We start from the raw sequence: 15,891 nt of genomic DNA, 5'->3' as shown, positions 1-15,891 counted from the left end.
GTTATGGCCCTTTGGTACCCTGAAGTAAACTGCAAAACTCAGAATCTATCTTTTAGAAATTGTTACTGATGCCATGAAGAGCATGTGGACACTAGGAGAGAAAAGCTATTATCATCTCCCTTCTAGATTGTGAATCGAGATAATTTCCTATCACATTTGTCTTCCCTGTCCCATCACAATAAGAATCAGTAGACGGTGAACTTCTCCTTAATTCTGAAATGTTTTCCTGTTGGACAATTTTGTGAGCTGTTAGCTTCCTAGTGACTTTGTGTTCACCATCTTTGTGCTTCCACATTTTATTTATTCATTTATTTAACTTTTTTTGGTTGTATAGTATAACATATATACAAAGCAAAGAAATAAAAAAGCAACGCACTCTTCAACAGGTAACTACAAGACAGATCCCAGAGCTCATCATGGGCTACCATATGATCCTCTCATATTTTTCCTTCTAGCTGCTCCAGAATATAGGGGGCTAGAGGGCTTAAATATTTTTTTTAACAATACAATCGAGTTTTTTCCTTCTTTTTTGTGAAAAATAAAATATAGACAAAAAAGCTAAAAATTTCAAAGCACAGCATCACAAACAGTTGTAGAACATATTTCAGAGTTTGACATGGTTATAATTTCACAATTTTAGGTTTTCACTTCTAGCTGCTCTAAAATACGGGAGACCAAAAGAGTTACCAATTTAATGATTCAGCATTCATATTCATTTGTTAAGTCATATCTTCTCTGTATAACTCCACCATCACCTTTGGTCTTTCCATCCCTCTCTTTAGGGATGTTTGGGCTATGGCAATTCTAACTTTTTGATATTGGAAGGGTCTGTCACTAATATAGGGTAGGGAGATGGAACTGAAGAGAGCCTTTCACATTTCAACAAGAGATCAAACAAGAACTCCAGATTGTACAGGTGCTTCCAATCTACTGGGTAAGGGTGAAGTAGGACTGTGAGTCATCTTAGGAGTTGTTCCATGTAATCAATAAAGGAATATAAGGTGGTGTGGGAAATAAATTCTCTGATATTAAAATATAAGGGGAAATCAACGAAAATAGATTAACATTCAGACTCTCAGCACTAGAATAAATCCTGAACATACCTCCCACAATCGTTGTTTAAACCACCCTCAGAGTCCGAAGATCTGAGGCCTGCTTTGAGTGTGATGGACTGTAAAGTGAAACAAAAATGTTTAAAAACTGAGATACTGGGCGGGCCGCGGTGGCTCAGCGGGCAAGAGTGCTTGCCTGCCGTGCCGGAGGACCCCGGTTCGATTCCCGGCCCCAGCCCATGTAAAAAACAAACAAACAAACAAAATATAATAAAACAAGAAAATGTTTAAAGATGTTTCCCTTTCTTCCATCCTTCCTTCCTTCTCTGTCTTTCCTTCCCTTCCTCCCTCTCTCTTAAAAAAAAAAAAAAAAAAAAAAAAAAAAAAAAAAAAAAAACTGAGATACTATACAAAATACTTCATGTGACACATGCAAGGTCCTATAATTGTTATTATTATTATTATCACTCTCCTAGGATTGTTAGATGTTCGGGGCTTAAGATACTACTGCCTGGTACTAAGAAAGGCCTTAAAAATGGTAAACTTATTCAAATTATTTACCATACCACATCTGGATATTTAACATTCTCCTTTCACTCATTCTATATTTCCTAATGTCATTTAAACGATCATATGCTCCTCATTTACAGAAAAATATTGTTTATAGCTCTCTTCTGCAGGCTTAATTTTAAGGTTAATCCCATTTTCCAAACATGATTAATTTCTCCTATATATCTTAATGCATAACTCTGGGACTCTAGTCTATACCACCCATATGTTTTTCCTGAATTCCTATAACACCGTTCTGTTTGATTTATTTATTTCCATTCTTGCCTCCTTCCAAAAGAGTGATCTTAAAATGCAGCATCAGATCATGTTAGTAACTGTTGTGTACAGTAGTACAGTTTAAACCCTGAAATAGTGATACCCACCAAGGATGGAAACCCAGCCTCTTCCCTCTGACCAATCCATGTGCCCAGTGGTAATTTCATCCCCTCCAAGGAAGGAGCAGCTTTCCCCTTGCACAGAGGGACTATGTGGTCCCAGCGCTTTTTGCTCATGATTCTGCCCAACTCAGATCTAATGAATTTAAAATTTGCATCAAGGCCTTTATAGACCGTGAGGATTTAACATGGTCACCAAGGCCTGCCTGAATTTCCTCCCAAGCCCCAGTTTTATCTCAGGCCCCTTTCTCCTTTGCTTCCTCAGTTCCCTCAATAGCAAGCTCCTTATTGCCTAAGGGCTTTGGTTTATGAACTTTTCTCTAATTATAATGCTATTCCTTACTGTCCATTGCATCTTACTAACACCCATGCATCCTCTAAGTCACCAGTTCAATGCCATTCAGAATAGTTTTGCCTGAAGACTCCCCCAATATAACCTCTATCCCTCTGTTAGAATCCTGTGTTTTCTGACATTTGTGACCATCTCAATGTCTGTCTTTCTTACCAGACCATGTACTCGAGAAGGTCAAGGACCACATGTCTTCAATTCAAGACTATATCTTCAGCGCCTCAATATTTATTAATGAATAAATAAAAGATGAATGAATAAGTGGGTGCCATAGAATTGTTATAGTTCATAAAGGGATTCATTATTTTCCTAGTTTGCAATTTCAGGGGTCTTGTTCTAAATCTAAATATTAAAAATGATGTTAAGATTGCAGATCTGGAAGCAACAGCAATTCTTGGTTCCCTACCAGTATTGCTTTTACTGAACATGATGGCCTTCAGACATTTAAGAGAGAGATTTATAGGGTGCTTAAATCATTTCTTCCTAGCCTTCTTGGTAGGCTAAACATGTGCTGCCAGAAGTGTGTCCCCTGTGTGGCCGTGCCCTCTGATGAGTGTGAGGCAGCTGGCGGGGTGGGAGGGGGGGGTTGTAAATGGTACTTGGTCCCTGCAATCTGCCTGTGGTATTGGCCTCCAAGACAGTGTCAAACTAGAGGTTTTTGCTTGTGAATTTACCCTCCATGACACCCTCAGGCTTATACGATTAAAAAATAAATAGTAGTAAAAAATGCTGAGAATGATTTAAGAGAATAGATCAGCTAAAACACTCAATATCCGTAGGAGGCAGAATCTGAATCTTGCCTAAGGTTCCCCAAACTTGCGAGGTTCAGTCCCTCCTATATGCATTTTGCATGTGTTTTCTTTTTCTTTATGCCTGAAACGTTTTTACTACATTTTATAGTTAACAGCTTTTTATTTACCCTTTTTAAACTCTTCTGATTCTACCAGGTTAAGTGACTGTCTTTGCTATCACAATATGTAAAGCATTGCCATATCATCTTGATTTTTTTTTTTTTTTTGCTTATGTATTGGTCTTTTCTACCACTATACTGATAAATCAGGGAGAAGACTATGCCTTATACTTTTTTTAAAATAACGACAGCATCTATCAGAGTGCCTTAAAAATAGTAGAAACTCCAACAAATATTCATTTAGCCCTACATACACGATACATATTATGTATGCTTTATTGATTAATTTAATCATCAGAGTCCCTGATGAGTCCTGTTAAAAAAATGTGAAGCCAGGACAGGATCATATTAAATAAAGTTTTGCTTTGGATATCAGAAGAGAGCTGATTTCTTTTGTAACAAAACAATCTCGGACACCAACATGGAAAGAATGTTCCTGGTAAGAAAATTTTCCATAGATGAGCATAAAGATTATTGAGAGCTAGTTGTTCATACAACTGCATATTGGTTCCATGAAAGGAGATGGAAGAAGGCAACACAAAAATGTACACTGACAAAGAGTTTCCAATAATTTGTCATGAGAGTCAACTTTGAGAAAACTGGAATCAGAGCAGCAGACTTGTTGCAATCAGGAACTACAGAGTTTTTAGAGCAGAGGATTTAGGCTTAAGGTGAGCCCAAGAAGCAGAGTTGCAAACAGTGACAAGCTCTGCAAATAGCAACTGCAAATCAAAGAGCAATCTCCATGTGTGCACAGTGTGGAAGGGACCGGAGGTTACAGATTGGTCTTTTCCGCTTCACCCACACACACAAATAGCAATCACTGACAGTAACATCATCTTTGAATAGGAAGTGCGCAGGAAAGTTTATTTATTTATTTTGCATTTTTTTATCCTTTGTACTTACTGTAAGGCAGTTTCATCAGGGAGAATCTATCTAATTTAGTAAATCCAACACATAAAGGATAAATATTTAAAGATTCTTTATTTTTTAAGAGTACATTTCATTAGTTGATTTTGACCTCCAATGAAGACATTTTAATCGCTTCCTTTTCAAAGTGGTAATGGATTCCAGACCAAATAGTATATTATAATTAGATAGTTGTATTGTTGAAAACCCTCATCTCTGGGGAAATGCTTCTGACATGTAACCTGTGTTATGCATCACAGTCCCTGAGAGTGTAAGGAAACCTAATTCCATTCTTGGAAGGAGAGACTTACTTGGATGCAATTTACACCCAGAGTGCCTCTAAATAGAAAGTAATGAAGCTATCTTTACGGCATCCAAGCAAATTTAGTGTCTGAAATATAAAAGTAATTAGATGTTCGTAATGAGGTGGTACTCTCCAGTCTTTTCATAAATACTAGCAGGGAAGGAAAGCATAGGATCCATTTCAGATAAGTGATTACTCAGAATTGAAATTAATTTTACCCATATTCAGTGGAAAATTTCCCATAGATGCTCCTCATTTGTAGGGAACCTGGAAAGGAGAAAGAAGTTCACTAACTGCAAATCCATTTTTGGCTGCCTTCTCTGTGTAAGTGGATTGAATAATTAACAATTTTGTTTTATGTAAGCAGACCACGTATAGGGGGGAATTCATTTAATCATCATCAAGCACTTAGGCACTTATGTATTGTTCACTTTATTAGTCACTAAAGAAAAAACCGCATGAATAAACCAACATATCTGTGCCTTGTAGAGACATATGATGTGTGCTAACAAATAATTACAATGAATTTAAGGGAGCTCTCATGTGGAAAGGTCCTGAAGATTTCTGGGGGCCACAGAGGAAGACACCAAAGTCTCGTGTATTTGAGAAGAGATGGGGGTTGAATAACTAAAGCCATATAGATAAGGCGATATGGACCCCTTTTCTACAGATGAGTAGGAATTTTCTGGGCTGGAAAGGAAGCTGAGGGGAAGGGCACAAACATTTTGGTCACTGGAAATATGACTGGAAGGCACAAAGAAACATTTCTCATGCTGACTATGTGTATTTTCTGGAGGCTAAAGCTTAAATCACAATGAGTTTTGCTAATGAATGTATACTTGAAACATGTGAAATGTTAAAAAAAATGACAGTTGTCAGGGACATGACAATACATTCTTCTTTGCCTCTTTGAACATAGAGACATCATGCATAGTGGAAAGGGGATTGGCTTTGAGATCTGGGAAACTTGAGTTAACACCTTGCCACATATGAGTTATCTCTGACATGTATGCTATCTCTGAGCCTAGATTAACTCAGAGGTAAAGCAGTAATGAAAGATTAACTTTGCAAGGTTTGGTATGGACTAGAAGAGAATGTAGAATATTGGTTAAAAGACAAACTAAAATTCCTGGACCATGCACTCCCCTAAAAAAGACAAACTAGAATATGATCCCTTATTTCCCCCATTTGTTCTCTGATTCCCATAAACATCTTTCCTTGTGGCTATATAATTTCACTTTAATATTTCCAACTTTTATTTACTTTTACCAAGGGTAGTAATTTTAACTCTTACTAGTCATTTTCATTTTTTGTATAACATTACTCCTTGAAATCAAGTTTAAATAGCAACTTGATAGAAATCAAATTTACATGGAAAAATTAAGCATAACATATAGGAAAGTAAGACTAAACCCTGTGATTTGGGAAAGGTTCCCATGTTCCTTATTCCTATCTGTCTCATTCCAAGGATTGCTGATTCTGGCAAACAAGTTCTTCTTCCTTAATCCAAGTTATTTGTGGATGTTCTTTAAAGGTGGTCGAAACCATGAAATGTGGTTTTTTGCTCCACTTTTGGTGCGTCTTGTGTAAGCCACTAATTATTGGTTTAGAGGATAAGTAATAAAGAATTTCATGAAATAATCATGCCAGTTATCTTAAAATATATACATGTGCCTAGTAAGTATATTTATTGTTATGAACACTTAAGAAAATTCTTACTAAGGTAATGCCTTAAGATGAACTTTCTGAATAGGCCATGGAGAAATCATACGGCTTTCACTCAATTGGGATGTCCCCTGAAATAATATATATATATATATATATATATATATATATATATATATATATATATATACATATATATACACATATATATATATATATTTTTTTTTTGTTTAGACTTTATGGCCTGAGGATGTTGACTGTTTTTGCTTCTCATTTTACTGATAGAAGTGGTAGCTGCGATATTAATAGTAGTAGTAATCATTGAATATCAATTGTGTTTATTTTATTACATTTAATTGTCATGAAAACCTACAAAGTGATTATCATTGTCCTCATTGTACAAGTAAGGAACCAAAAAGTGAATTTCTGAGATCACCCAAGGAATAAGTGATGGAACCTGTATTAGAACACAGGTTCGTCTGATTCCAGTCCAGAAGTCATTCTCAATGCTACATTACCTCTTATCAAAATGAAAGGAAACATCTCCTAAATTCTTCCCTTCCCTTGCTGAATATTTTGCAATACTTCAAAAGTTCTCTGAAACACTGTGATGATATTTTCTACCTGTTGCTCTATTTTCATTTTCCCCACAGAGGCTTTCTTCATGCTTCCCAGACACTGAGTTTCTGTGCTTCTTCCTGGCCATGAGTTTCTCTGTTAATTGTGTTCTTGTCTCCTCTCCTTCCACATAGCCTGAGCTGGTGTGCTCCAGCCTCATTCTGCAGCAGTAGTTGCCCCAGGCAAATGGAGACCATGCCCGCCTTTAGCCAGTGTTGTGCAGTGACAATGGCTTTGTGTCCTCATATTCCTGCATGAGATTCAATTCTTTGTATAGACCTTTGTTGTAGTATGTTTCTTTCTCTCTGGAAAGCTGATTCAAGTTCATTGGAAGAATTTTCCAGATATCTTGGGAAAAACCATACCATTTAATTCTTAAGAGCCTTTCTTCTTATGAATCCTTAATTTCAGACTAAGTTCATGCACTCCAATTTTAATTCAGCTAGGTAAATCTTTTTTTTTTTTTTTTTTGCCTGTCTCCTTGAAGCCTGGGAATTTTTAAGGAGTACTCATTATATACCTAGTGTTTTAAAATTTCAGCCTAAGGGCCAATGATTCATCTCAATGTTTCTTTGTCTCCAGTTTATTGGTTCCTGTGAGAGCTTTCATCTCCAATCCTAAATACTCCTAAATATCATTTTTATGTTCCCTGTATAGGAACCTGCTTATGAAAATTATTTCACATTTTCCACTCGGGAGGTTCTAGCAGAGGACCACCAAATAAGTATGATTTTAGTCTCCAAGAATTGGATGAAAAAGAAAACTCAAGAATACGTGCTTCACACACTACTTTTTTTAAGTCTGTGATCTGTCGCTCTTCTTCTATAAGGCCAGTATAAGAGGTTTTGTATGGAGATAAAAATGAAGATAGTTTAATAGATATCTATGCAAATATAAGAAATTAAATTAATGGTGGATTAATGCTTGGAACGGTTTGCTTTGTACTTTCTATGCTTTATTAAAGAGTGTTAGGATAAAGGTATTCAGAAAAGGCTCTTTTCACCAATGCCAGACTGCTTTAGAGCTCCCCATACCAAATCTTTCAATTCTGTTTCCAACAGTGCTATTGTAGACATTTGCTTTGTGAAATTGTGATGTAGTGCATGTTTATCATTATTCTCTCTTTTTTATCACTACTTGTAGTTAAATATTCACTCCCTACTTCTTTCCAGGTGGGTGTCATGAATAAAATGGAACAATATGGTCTTTGAATTATATACTTGCCCTAATAACATGTGTGTGAGGGGGAGGGCAGAAAAAACTGAAGGAAATTGAACTATGCTGTATTCTTTAATAATTAGCATGCCAAAATAATTTACCAGTTTAATAAATTATATAATGCAGTCAGTAGGCAGTTCAACAGGAATGGAAGAATTACTAAATTTGCAAGTATGCTTATTTCTTAAATTTTTTTGGTATAGGAAAATAAATAGCACTTATATAAATACTTAAGATGTTTAAAATATCTTTAAGATCTGCATTGAATATATCGATGTTTTTATTAGATCAAGCAGTTATTTTTACTTGCCTCCGTTAGCCTGTAATGCTTACCCTTATTTGAAAATTAGAGCTACATTTTTAGATTACCTTGGTTTTTCTGATGGTAGTAAATTTAATATGACTGATTTTCTGCTCGAGTTTCTTCATGTATTTGTACTATAGGCAGAAAATATAGCAAACTAACTTAAAGTTGATTCTATTTTGGAATGATCTTTTAAGTCACCATATTGAATTTTAGTTAATTTTAAGTAGTATTCTTAAACTGTATCATTCAAAAGCCTCAGTAATTTGATAAATCTAAATCTATCAGCTAAATTGATTTTATTTTCAGACAATGTCATTTCAAATCTTATACATCAATGCAGCTCTCAAAAATATATCAGAGAGAAGCAAATTATTCTTGCTTCAGTCTGATTTATTTCATGTTACTCATGTAGGCTTGGAAAAGCAATTAAAATGAGTGTGTTTCCACATTCCATGTGAATACATGCATTGCATTTAAATTGGCATGAAGTAAATAGATACATTTTATACAATTAGCAGAAATGAAAATTAATAGATGCAATATTATTGCCTAAAGATAATTTATGCAATATGTGAAATGCCTGAAATGTATAAACATACCGGCATTTTATAAGTACTTGGTCATCATTAATTGATAAATTTTACTATCAACTCACTTCCTTTCAAATTTGGTACTACAAATCAAACTCAGTTAAAATCAAGAGATATTTATTCAGCAATCACTTTTGTAAGACAATCTTAAAACATGCAAGAACCTCTTTAAACATGAAATTCCACGAAGATACACATTTTGATTCAACTGATATCTATTTAAAAGCTTCTATTTTCGGGTGCATGGTGTTTCAGTGGTAGAATGCTCATTTTCCATATGGGAGACCTGGCTTTGATTCCCAGACCATGCACACCCCCCAAAAACACACACACACACACACTATGTATATATATATAAAAAACCTTCTGCATATCAGCCTTTATGTTCTTATCAGGAAGAGTACTTAAAACAAGAATAATATGATCCTATCTTTCTGGAAATTATGATCTGGGAAATTGTCTTCCCTCAAAAAGTTTCCATTTTAATAGTGAATGTGAAAATCTAAAGAAAGACATCAGACCAATTAAAAATATTATGACTATTGAGCTATGAAACAGAGTACTTATTAACAGTTAACTCATCATTATTTTTGAAGCCTAGTAAATATGTGATGTCACATGTTTTTTATCAGTTGACAGAAATTGCCTTCGTCATGATGAGAAACCATTTTATTTTCTACTTTCTGTTTAACCACTAGAAGCCACATAACTTTACTTACTTGAGCAATATGTATATAAATTTTGTCTTTGCTATTTCAACTGAAATATTATGAATAAAGTACAAGAGCAATTGTAAGGCTTAGAGTTGTCAGGCTTTGATAAAAAATTTAAGCCACTGACTTCTTTTCTTATGACCTCAGAAATTAGATCTTTCTTAACACAATGTTATATTTTTAACATTTGTATAACATATGCATATACAGTTAATATAGTACATACATAATACATAATATGTTTGATGTTTATTTATAATGTGATACATACATTGGGGCAATTAAAGATCATAAAATTTTTATACTACCAATATAATGAGAAATTTATTTAATAATTTCATATAAAATTCACTACAAGTCCACCAAACCAATACTCCTCAAAATTAAAGTGCACACAAATCACCAGGGGATCTGCTTAAAATCAAGATTCCTAGATCCCACTCCTGAAGCTTTTGATCCAGTAGGCTTGGAGGCAACCCCATTCATTTGAATTTCTAACCCCCAGGTGATACTGCATCTCAGATACAGGAGAATTTACATCAAGACTTTGTCAGTAGCTACAAGGCAAAATCTAAGAGATTATCGTGTAATAGGGCATGTTTTGTTAGTAAAAAGCATAACAAAAGACCACTGTGCAATTGTTTATTATAACTCATATTTGTATTTCCACATTATTAGGCATGATAATTAAAATAAATAGATAAATCCCGTAACACTCCCAGATCTAGTACCAATGGAAGAAGTCTAAAGATGTTACTCAAGGAGTATCAAGGAAATATACAATGCGGGAAGCAGTCCCTGCTTGGACTTCTGGAAAAACATGATTCTTGCCAAGAATGAATTTAGATGCTGAACCGAACAATTAGTAATAGAATACTTTTGATAAGACAGGTGGGAACACGGAAAGACTAACATCATGCAGTCTTTCCTGTTCTTTTGTAAAGCAAGCAGTAAATACTTCACAGAATATTCTGGAGAGAAGCGAAAGTTTTCTGTAGTATTTATTTGAAGACTTAGTGCTTAAAGACACTTTTTACTTAAATAAATTAGTGCAAAGATAAAGCACATAAAATTAAGAGTATTCATATGATTCTGGAAGCAAACTGCTGATTTGATGGAATGTTGTTACTTCTCAGCACAGATGCCACTTTGTTGTCCATCAGGATAGGGGCTATTACTGAACTCTTTACTGAGGAGGAAATGGATGTTTATAACAGAAGCTACCAAATGTGCTTGATAATTAGTTGTAAATGCATTTGTAGAAAATGCATGCAGTTTTCCATTTAAAGAATGGGTTTAGTCTTTCTTGGTAAATCCTTTTGACTAACAAAGTGTTTTAAAAAGCTTTCAGGTATGACATTTAATTTTTTAGGGGAGGATCCTACCTTACAATTAGAGACAAGATTCCAGGATCCAATGTGAATAAATTCAGTTAAAAGTATATCATATATAAAAAAATATATCATATGGAATTCTGTAGTAATGAAGCTCATTCTGCTGGGTGCACAGTAACTTATGAATCACTGGGAATTAATGATGCTCTTTTGCCTCTTTCCTTCAGTAGCTCCCAAAAAAGCAGCTATGATTTTTGAGTCAAGAAAATCCCTTAGTAATATAGATTGATCTGTTCTGGTCTAATATGCTTTATCCTTCTAATTAAAAAAAAATACACGATTAAAAGAAATACTTTAATGATAGCCAGATTTTGTTCTTCTCCATACTTATTGATGACATACCCCATTTCTTTTACAATGGATATGATGACTTTTAAAAGATAAAACTGTACTATAACACAGTGATGTTTCATTTAATAGATGCCTAAGTGTTTCCATTTCCTAGGATTTCTGACAACCAATGTGGAAAGATTGCAAAACTGAAGTGATTTTAAGACTGGTACCCACTCTAAAATCTGTTTAATGATACATTTCTACTGAAAAACCAAATCACTAATGTTTTTGAATGATAGCTGAGGCTTTTATTTTAAAAATGGAATGGTTATTAGAAAAGTATGTAAAAGTAAATGGGAAAAAGGATATCATAATATATCAAAAGTATCTGTATTACCACAGTCCTGGGTGGGATACAGAAGTGCAATTTAATATTTATTTCTGCAGGAAAGAGCCATTCAGAAAGCCTTGAAAATTATCTGATCCATTTTAGCCATACGACATGCAGGAGTGGGTCTGAACAAGATGTGACTACGTGGAAGTCCTGTACCTCATTATAGGGTGAGCCATTTTCATTCCCTATAACCCTCCGTGAGTTTATAACCTACCAGTGTCAGAAAGAATTTTCTTACTGTAAAACTACTGGGTCATTAGAAAAATCTCTAGGTAACAACTATATATGTTCCATATATAAGCTAAAGAATTTGTGAAGTTCATATCAAAGCTATACATACTCAAACTTGTTTTAGTTTGCTACGGCTGCTGTAATAAAGTGCCACAAGCTAAATGGCTTTTTTTAATGACAAATTTTCATGCACGTACAGTCCGTACATGGTGTACAAACAGTGGCTCACAATATCATCACTTAGTTGTATATTCATCACCATGATCATTTTTAGAACATTTGCATCACTCCAGAAAAAGAAAGAAAAAGATAAAAGAAAAAAACTCATGCATCCCATACACCTTGGGCCTCCTTCTCCTTGACCACTAGTATTTCAATCTACCCAACTTATTTTACCCTTTATCCCTCCTATTATTTATTTATTTTTATCCATACTTTTTACTCATCTGTCCATACCCTGGATAAAAGAGACATCAGACACAAATTTTTCACAATCACACAGTCACATTCTAAAAGTTATATCATCATACAATTGTTTTCAAGAATCAAGGTTTCTGGAACACAGCTCAACAGTTTCAGGTACTTCCCTCCAGCCAATCCAATATATCCTAAATTAAAAAGGGATATCTATACAATGCATAAGAATAACCTCCAGGATAACCTCTTGGTTCTGTTTAAATCTCTCCACCACTAAAATTTTATTTGGTCTTATTTCTCTCTTCCCCCTTTTGCTTTCTCAATCCCGTGATGCCAGGTCCTGGCTAATCTTGGAAGTTCTTTCCCATGTTGCCAGGAAGATTTACACCCCTGGGAGTCATGTCCCACATGGTGGGGGCAGGGAGGGCAGTGAGTTCAGCTGCCAAGTTGGCTAAAAGAGAGAGAGGCCACATCTGAGCAATAAAAGAGGTTCTCTGGGGGTGACTCTTAGGCCTAATTTTAAGTAGGCTTAGCCTATCCTTTGCAGGAATAAGTTTCATAGGGTTGAATCCCAAGATTCACTTAGCCTACTGGCTCAGCCTATTGGTTTGGTTGTCCCCACTGCTTATGAAAATATCAGAAATTCTCCAAATGGGGAAAATGAATATATCCTCCTTTCTCACTAGTTTCCCAAGGGGACTTTGCAAATACTTCTTTATTCGCTGTCCAAATTACTCTAGGATACATCAGGGCATCACATTAACCTAGACAAACAAACAAGATCTCATGCCCTATTCAAGATTCCATGTACTTATGGTCTTCAACTAAACTGACCATACAAGTTAAATTAGTAAGTGTACTATGAAAAATATAAATTTTGTACCAACTGAATCTCTACCTTTGGTCTCACACAAAAGTGGGAGTTTTAAAGTATGGATATCATCTTTTACCCTGTATTCTGATCTACCCCAGTCCTGTCCAGATCAATTTCATTCATTTCTCTAGTCAAAGTTTGAGCTGTTTTTCAACTTTTTAAACAGTTCCAGTTGTGGGGTAGTGCTGACTTTCACAGCTTCAGAGCTCTAACTCTGAGTCTCAGAGGTCACATACATACCTGAAGTTTCTGGGAATGACCAGCTTATATACAAACAGCTCAGTACTAGATGGCTTTTAAAACAATAGAAATTTTTCTCACAGTTCTGGAAAGTGGAAGTCCTAACTCAAGATGTCAGCAAAGCCATGCTCTTTCTGACATCTCTCAGGAAACTCTGTGCCATGCCTTCCTCCTGACTTCTGCTGGGTTTCTAGTAATTCTTGGGCTTCAGTCTCTGCCTCAGTTGTCACATGGCCACGTTCTGCCTCTCTGTGTTCAAACTTCATCTCACATGGACACCAGTCATTGGATCAGGATATCACCTTAATCTACTTTGCCCTCTTCAACTAAAAACATCTTTTAAGACCTATTTTCAAATAATTTCACATACACAGATCAGGGGGTTAAGACTTGAATGTGAAAACTTGGGGAACATGATTCAACCCATATGAAATGTTATTGTCATAATTTCAGAAATTTTCAATGCCGACCACAAATTGTTATCCACTTCAGTTTTCATGCAAGGAAAATGGAGGGCTGATCAAACCAGTTAAGATGGTAGTATGAATTTACTTAGCACTCTTAAAATAGTCACATGCTAAAACACCCAGACATTTTGTGGATGGAAAAGAAAAATTGTAGAGAGCAGAGAAAAGGAAAGAGGGAAAATTTCATATATTGATGCCATCTTTTCCTTCATTCCTTTGCTTAAATTAATTTCACATTTATTTCTTTGGTTGATTATTCATTATTTCTCCCTCATTTGTTCTCTTTCTTTCTCTTTTAATTCTTACTATAGTTTGAAAAAATTATCAGATATGGAAATGGGCAATGTCTAGACATTATATATACCGATACACTATATTTTCCACACCTAAGTTACATATTATTTATAAATTTTCTTTCCCCCAGATTTGCCAATCCTACAATTACTATTAGCTTCTAGTGTGTTTTTTTATACAACTATTCCATATTTTAATTATGGCAGACTGATTACCTTTGTAGTTGATAAAAAATTATATATTATTTCAGCTATGCCAGTAATCACAAGCCAGAATTGAAATACATTGCAGCAGAATCTTAAGATAAAAGTCATTAAATGAGAACTATTTATAATTGAAAAATATTGATACATTGTACACCCTTGTACATTTTAAGGTTTCTAAAACTATTTACAATCTTATACCTGTTCTGTTTTTAAAATGAGTGCAACAATCAATAGGAAAATGAAGTTAATCTTATTTAAATTTATCTAACACCAGTCTCCCACATGGCAGGTGAGAATTCTACCACTGAACTATCCTTGTATCCCCTTATTTATTTTTGAATAACAATGTTTTGTAAGAACATATTGTCCACAGTATTTATTCTACAATGGTATTCTTTTTCGACTGGTAAGGTCACTAGGGTATTAGGATCTGAGCTTCAATTAGAGTAAACATTTTTATCTATTTCTGCAGTGTATTTTATTTGTTTGGATCACTGTTAATGCACAGATAACATGTCTCCATTTTTATGCTCTGTTTGGACAGCTATGTGTAACCTCCATGGAATGTCAGTGGTTGAGCAATCAGAAATGGACAAATAAAACATATCAAACCTTTCTAATATTGTATTAGTAACTCTGTAGAAGATTATGTCTGAACTTAGAAATATAAATTCAGTAAAAGCAATAGAAGGCAGAACAAACTGCTTTAGCTATTGCTTATCTAGGCTAAGATTTACACATGTGGGTGGTCAAGTTGAATTCTAATATCAGATTATCCAAGATGCTGTAATAAGAACACAGAAAATGCCTGGGCTGGCCCCATTAGATAAGGAAAAGAATGAGGGATGCGAGGTAGGAGATATGCCATCTCCTCTGCTCCTTCTCTAACTAGTCCTGTCAATATTTTTGTGAAACTTGCAGAAAGTAATCTAGTATTTCCTGAAACTATTTGATTTCGTGAGTTGGCTTACATCATTGCAAAGGAAAATGGTGTTAATTTTTCTACACTACAAAATCTGTTGTTATGAAAAATCATTTTAAAAACTCAGAATGAAATATCTTTGCCTTAATGCATTAATCACTGAAGAAAAGTTTTTAACTAATAAGATTTTAACTTAAAACAATCTCAAATTAAAATCTCTTTCTTTTTCTCCCTATAACAGGTGAGAAACGTTTGGATAGAAAAAGTACGTGGTTACAACTGCCTTCCCTTTGTTGCATAGAGTTCTGACTCATTTTAACATGTGCTGATAAACACTTGCTTTTAGGATTATTTCCTTACCCTTTAGCAATGCCCATTTGAGCAATGAACAGTGGTTCATTTTCAAGAAAGTTAAAATATTTCATTTTCTCGAAAATGAAGACTATTCAAAAAGATATAAAGCAATATTGTCAACATGATCTATAGTAATAATTCTTGCCAATTTAAACCAATCCAATGAAAAATAACTTTTTTCTTGTTAATATAAATTGTTTTATAGAACACCTCAATAGTTGGTTTAAAGACACATTTCTCCTTTTT

The 15,891-nt window shown here is 34.7% G+C and overlaps 1 long non-coding RNA gene across 1 annotated transcript in view; it reads left to right on the top strand.

Moving 5' to 3' along the window:
- Positions 1-15,573, top strand: part of LOC143679358 (uncharacterized) — a 196,254-nt gene extending 180,681 nt beyond the window's left edge. Inside the window, exons 7-8 of the long non-coding RNA XR_013173683.1 lie at positions 11,694-11,807; positions 15,533-15,573. This is a non-coding gene — a long non-coding RNA (uncharacterized LOC143679358). The remainder of the gene's footprint in view (positions 1-11,693; positions 11,808-15,532) is intronic.
- Positions 15,574-15,891: the final 318 nt, after the last annotated feature.

Source organism: Tamandua tetradactyla, chromosome 4, assembly GCF_023851605.1.
Source record: "Tamandua tetradactyla isolate mTamTet1 chromosome 4, mTamTet1.pri, whole genome shotgun sequence".
Classification (NCBI taxonomy): domain Eukaryota; kingdom Metazoa; phylum Chordata; class Mammalia; order Pilosa; family Myrmecophagidae; genus Tamandua; species Tamandua tetradactyla.
Note: the sequence above shows the minus strand (reverse complement) of the source record. Positions and strands in the feature narration are given on the sequence as shown.